The sequence below is a fragment of the Mercenaria mercenaria genome, chromosome 13 (genome assembly GCF_021730395.1).
Source record: "Mercenaria mercenaria strain notata chromosome 13, MADL_Memer_1, whole genome shotgun sequence".
NCBI classification, from domain to species: domain Eukaryota; kingdom Metazoa; phylum Mollusca; class Bivalvia; order Venerida; family Veneridae; genus Mercenaria; species Mercenaria mercenaria.
The window spans coordinates 27,395,982-27,403,163 of NC_069373.1; positions in this window are offsets into that span (position 1 = coordinate 27,395,982).

Consider the following 7,182-nt stretch of genomic DNA (forward strand, 5'->3'; position numbering starts at 1 on the left):
ATTCTCACACTAACCTTCACAGACGCATAGGTTCAAACTCCGCGTCTGTGAAGGATTTATGGCCGAATGACATTGTTGCCATAATAATTTCTATTAGTCGCGTAAACCGGCGACTATATTTGATACGCTTTTAAGATTTTGCCACTGGTATAGAGAAGTTATTAAAATGTGACAATGAAAAAATGATATTGTAAATAAAAGAAATATAAGGCAGTTATTGAAATGTTTAGATTTCTACCTGAAGGAATTAGATCTAAGAGCTGAAAAATGCAAACGATTTTTATTATTTCAAAAGATACTGTATCATTTTAAGGAAAATATGAAAAATGTATAAAGAACTTATCCCTATAAATAAATTAACGCCTGCTAGAGATTTCCAGCGAGCAATGATTGGCTGAGTCTTTACCCGTGTTTACGTCACGCTGCGTATATTTAGAATAGTCTTGCCTACCCAGCGGGGAAAGTATACATTTGTCCGAGCACTTTCCATAGGGAAAAACCATGTCTAAAATAGCGTGCACTCCGGTGACGTCACATAGTACTGGCACTATTATGACGTCATAAACTATATAAATAATGCCAGGAAATACCCAAATCTATTTGTCATTACAATATATTTTGAACGTAATAGGCAAGAAAAATTATCCAACATGTCTGCCTGATTAAAACTCTCCCGATTAAAACAGCTATTTTCCCGACCCTCGGGACAGCTTGGAAAAAAAACCTCGCTAACGCTCGGTTTTTCATTCCACACTGTCACTCGGGTAGGGAAAAACCTGTCTTACACAGGCAGGCATGAAAGATCCCTATACTACTGCAGACGAAAAACAAATCTACATGAGCGCATGTAAGACAAGGGAAGTAACACAGTCTAAGGGCATAATTTGTGACTGTCTCTTGTCTGTAGGAATGGTGAATCAGTCGAAAAATGTGCTTCAAGAAGTCCATAGTAGATAGATCCTAATTTTCCCATATCTAGCACAAACTTGTGTAGAGCTAGTGCTTCAATTAGATCTACACTTTTTCACTACATATCTAGAATGCATTCTGCATGAAATGAGACGGTTTTCGTGTTTATACACCCCACACGGCAAGTTTTTTGGTAGCACAGTTGGTAGTTTCCAGCCTTAGATGCGAATTGGTCAGGGTCAAAATCTTAAAATAAAGGTAAGTGTCAAAACTGAAGGTCGTGTTTTCATTCAAAATGATATTCAATGCGGATTTTGTGCATTGGTGATGTGTAATGGACATTTAAAAAACTTCTGACAAGTATACAGCCGGCCTGAACGGAATTAGTGTCCTGTAGTTGGTCAGATGCGAAACTGCGAATGTTGATTGCTGGCTCTATGTGCAAATGTCAAAACAACAGAGGCCTAATTCAAGGAGTACTGAAAAAAGTAACCGGTTGACAGATAGTTTTGTTATGCGGAATAGATACAGGAGAGGCTTGTGTTCAAGGCACTATATGCATTGTTGGACTCCTGCTTTTCCCCTCACTTTTTGCCACAAGGCCAAATATGGCAATATTTTGGAAAATTTGTCCATATTTTCGCGAACCTGTTTCACTATTAGCTACCTATGGACTACAGTGTCTTATAAATGGCAAATATTTCTATTGGATTTTAAGAATACATACAAATACATGATAACTACATGCTTTATTTCTTTCAAATCACATTCACGGTGACATTGTTTAGTTGAATTCTGCTGAATCGAAGGAAGACGTCCGATACTGATGCCTGTGGTGGGAAAAGCCCTGGCTTACATATTTTGATAGTGATACGCGTAGGCGGAGACTGTTTCTGCAGCTAGAGGGCGGGATTAAACCAGTTTGAACTGGTTATAACCGGATAATCATTACACAGTCAGTTGTTGTTTATTGCAAGCTATAATTGAGGAAACGACCAGATGTTGATTTTGTAAAATATACAATGACCGGGCTACTAAAGCTTTAAATTTATGGTTGCCCGGCGGGCTTACGTCAGGAATTTTTTGGTAGCCCGACGAAAATTTCTGGTAGCCCGCGGGCTCCGGGCAATGGATTTGTCAGACACTGCCGTGACATTGTTTAGTTGAATTCTGCTGAATCGAAGGAAGACAGTCTCCGGCCGGTTTGCGAAAAGTCCGAAAACTGGCATCTGCTACCTTTGCAGATCGAAACTGAAATAAGGAGTTTATTGTGCGGACAAGAGCAAATATGCGCCATTTTTGCGGCGGGCCGCTTGCGGCCTCTGCCGCTTAGTTAACACTCACAGTTACAAGGTGTGCCATCATGCAGAAGATCGAAAATTGAAGACAATCCGAATAACACATCAAATTGAAGCGTAATAATTCTTGTAAAACAGATAGTTTAATGAGAAGAAGGGTTAGTGTTAACTGCGTGATGATTTTTAAAGTATTTATATCTTGTATGGTAAACCTGTTTTATACAGTAATAAACCCGTCAAACTAGTTCAAGAACAGAACTATTTTACTTCGCGGAATGTCATTGGACAAAACCAAACAACACATTGTGACAAAATAGTCCACATTTTCATTGTTATTACACCGTAAAAATGCATTTGATGAAATTTGTATATTATCCTACCTTCTTGCATTTTACTAAGAATAAAGAGCAAAATCTAGGCGAATGATATTTTTTGTTTTAATAGGTATTACCGGACTTCTTTAATTATTGGTGTTTATGACGCCATCTTGTTTTTGTGATAGAGGCATACAGACACTAAATAGAAAAATGGCCCGAAAAAAATGGTAGTTGCATAATGGCGGATACAAATAGTCCTCAGTTTTTTTGCTCTGTAGAGCTATTTTCCTTATTTTCTTTGCAATTATTTTGCTAAAATCACATGACAGATCTATGCTTGACATGGAGGTAACATTTTCATAATGAAATAACAACATGACAAAAATGTTCATGGAAACTTAGATCATACACCACCAGTATAATTTGGGGTCTCATTTTTTAGCTGATTTTGCAGTTTGTGTGTTTGACTGAAATTATTTTTCTTGCATCAAACATGACCCCCACTTTTCTTTTGATTTTTAGTTAGCACTGACAATATTCTTCAAGAAAATGTAAGTTACAGAAATTTAAAATGGGTCCTGATGTGTGCTGCGGTCATTGGAAATAGGTCAGTTTTATATAGAATAAAGAACAACAACTATTTAGTGTTTTATAACCTAGTCTCTTCCACGCGTTAAAGGTTATAACACACTAAATAGTTATACTTAATTACAATTCTATTATCAATACTAGATACCTGTGTAGAAAGAGAATGATTTATAGTAAGTTACCAGTAGATCTAGATTTCTATACCTATTCTAGCTACAACATGGACAATCCATCATCATAGTTGTAGGTTTAACTTGTTATGTTAGGTGACTGAACGATCCTTTCAGGATTAATTAGACAATGTACTATATGCATTCTGGGAAGCCATTGATAATATTTGTGCTTTATCACAGGAAAGATGTCACTTAATCTGCGCTAACTAGTGTTAATTGGAATTCATTGAGTTTCTGATATTATCAACGGGAAATCTGAAGGAGTTTCCGAATTCCGTAGATTACTAGGTCTGAATTAATATAACATCTTGACAGCTATGACGCAGATTTAAGTTTAAACTGACATATTTTAAAGAACAACTTGCTGGAAAAGCTATGGGAGGTACAAACTGAAATTTGTCTATGGCCCGGAAATGTCCGGAAACCTTCGGAAGTACACGATTCCGATCTGTCTTTTCCGTGAGAATTCCGTTTCTAATTTTAGCCATGGATTATTACTTTCAGAAGTTATCGTTCTTTATCAAACACCCGCATATTTCGGGTGCAATACAGGTGGTGCTGCAGTCGGAAAACAGGTTTCCCCAGGCTGTCAAAATGTTAGAAATTGTCAGGCTGGATTCCCAGGCTAGTTTCCGTACCAAAAAGCAATAAAAACACCAATTTTTAATGTGTGTCCATAACATAAAGTTTGGCAGTAATTAAGTTTTAAAGCATTCACTAGGAATCACTACAAAAATTATAAAACACGATACGCTAATAGCGTTATTCCGCAAAGCTGCTGATGCTTATTGATAAGTGGGTGCTAAGATGATGCCATCGCGTTATCACCATCGTACCATCGCATTTTCATCATCGTACCATCGCCTCCCGATGGTTATGCGCATTGGTACAGTATATGTGCCAGTAAAAACAGCCATTTTTCACCAACTAAAGGTTTTGTTTCTTTAAATCTCTTGTTAAATAATAATTATCACTATATCAGATGCGCATATTATCTTCATATTCTGGTTGGATGATTTTTCAAAGTTATTGTCCTGTGATTACATATCATAGTATACAAAAATTCCATTTCCTGGAATTCATCAATATTTTATCAGAAGATTTTCTCCCAAGAGGAAATGTGCATATTTCTTCATGTTCCAGTCAGATGATTTTTCACTGACTTATTGCCCTTTGTTCCAGTCAGATGATTCACTGAGTTATTGCCCTTTTATTATTCAACTTTAGTACACTATAGTACCATTTTTTTGTCCTGAGTGGCTGGATACAATAGAAACTTTATCAGAAGTTGCATATTATCTTCATGTTCCGGTCTGATGATTATCACTGAGTTACTGCCCTTTGATTGTTCAACTTTAATGAACTATAGAGCCATTCTAGTCAGGATATTTCTTGGCAACAAGAGGTGGTGCGCATTTTATCTTCATGTTATGGTGGGATGATCTTCCAATGAGGTTTTAATATTTTATTATTCAACATGAGTATTTTTTAAAACTATATGTGCCCCGTCAGTGAATTCCACTTTTTAACTCACCAGAGCACGAAGTGCACAAGGTAAGCTATTGTGACTAGTCATTGTCAGGCGGCGTTCGTCGTGCGACATGCGTCATCCGTCAACATTTGCCTTTTTAACACTCTAGAGGCCACATTTGTGACCCAATCTTTATGAAACTTTGTCAGAATGTTTGTCTTGAAGATGTCTTGGTCAAGTTCGAAACTGGATCATGTATGGTCAAAAACTAGGTCAGTAGGCCAGATCAAAGGAAAATCTTGTAAACACTCCACAGTTTAATTCATGACAATTGGATAAAGTGTTTGTCTTGATGTCCTCTAGATCAAGTTTGAATCTGGGTCATGTGGGATTAAAAACTAGGTCACACGGTCAAATTAAAGGAAAGGCGTGTTAACACTCTAGAGGCCACAGTTGTAACCCAATCTTTATGAATCTTGGTCAGAATGTTTGTATAGATGATCTCTAGATCAAGTTTGAAACTGGGTCAGTTAGAATAAAAAACTAGGTCATTAGGCCAGATCAAAGGAAAATCTTGTTAACCTCCACAGTTTCAGTTTAAAACTCATAAGAATTGGTCAGCATGTTTGTCTTGATGACTTCTAGGTCAAGTTCTAATCTGGGTCATGTGGGGTCAAAAACTAGGTCACCCGATCATATCAAAAGAAAAGCTTGTTACAACTCTAGAGGCCACAGTTGTAATCCGATCCTCCTGAAACTTGGTCAGAATGTTTGTCTTGATAATATCTAGGTCAAGTTTGAAACTGGGTCATGTGTGATCATGCGAGGTCAAAAACTAGGTCAGTAGGTCAGATCAACTCTGGTGAGTGATATAGGGCCATCATGGTCCTTTTGTTTCATTTAATATGCAATAATCTTATTTTGGTGAGCATCCATTGGCCATTGTTTTCTTGTTATTCTATGCCTTTTATTCTCGGTAAAAAAGGAAAAAGGCAATCAAACGGACATGAACTCATCTTTTAGACGTATGCAACATTGCATCAAGTTGATATTCATGCGGATACTTTCATCGGTCAATGGCTTTTATCGTTTTGCTAACATGCAGATTAGAATAAAAATTTTGTCTAGTCAAATACGGAATATATAATGGATATATTGGACAGGCACGTGGTACAAATGTGATTCGCTAAGAAAAATATGTATTGAATGATATGTGTATATTCTAGATGAAATTATAATTAAAATTCTAAATCTCACTGTTTTGAGAAAGAGAGATTTTAAAATATAATCTTCCGTTATTTCAGTTCTCCGCTAGCTTGTCTTCTATTTAAGCCCGCCGCATTCAGCACTTTTAGTGCTTTGATTAGGGTAGCAGACCTACACTGGATAACAGGTTATCCTGACGCCCGCTGGAGAAAAAAAAACGCTGGAAATGTAACCCAGCTGTAAATCTGTAGGTAAAGTTTTTCATTTATTTCTATTGAAACGAAGCCAGTTCTTGCAAATCAACTAGACAATTTTGCCAAGAAATGGACATAGCTTACATTTACAATTTCTGTGCCGAAAACGATCTTTTGTTTTTTTGAAATTCGCTAACAGTTTCTTCAGTTTGAAAAGTCGTACAAAAATCCAAAGTTTCGGGCAAGTTGTTTTTTTATGACAGGTTGTGAAATTTTTTATCATCTGGTTTAACAGATGTGTCCTTTTGGAACACCTGTGTGAAGTTTCAGGTTCTACGTTCTTTCTGAAAAAATATATTAGCCGTTAAATAGGCATGGTCGAAAAAATGACTGTCGAAAACGGCCGCTGTAATTGCAATTGGCAGTTGTTGAAGTCAGCTGTCGGCTATCGAGAATACAGCTGTATGAAAGGAAAGTAAAAAAATGTCTTGCAGACATGTTATGTGCTTCGTAGTGTCTCTTCTTCATGTATATTTTGTATTTGTTATATATATTTGTGTTTTTAGCTCACATGTCACGAAGTGACAATGTGAGCTATTGTGACCGCTTGATGTCCGTCGTGCGTCGTCCGTCAAACAATTTCTAAAAAAATCTTCTTGAAAACCACTGGGCAGAATTACACCAAACTTCACAGGAATGATCCTGATGTGGCCCCCTTTCAAAATTATTCAAAGAATTGAATTCCATGCAGAACTCTGGTTGCCATGGCAACCGAAAGGAAAAACTTTAAAAATCTTCTTGTCCAAAACCACAGGGCCTAGGGCTTTGATATCTGGTGTGTAGCATCATCTAGTGGTCCTCTACCAAAATTGTCCAAATTTTCCCCCTAGGGTCAAATATGGCCCCGCCCCGGGGGTCACATGGTTTATACAGGGAAAACTTTGAAAATCTTCTTGTACAAAACCACATGGCTTAGGGCTTTGATATTTGGTATGTAGCATCATTTAGTGGTCCTCTACCAAGTTT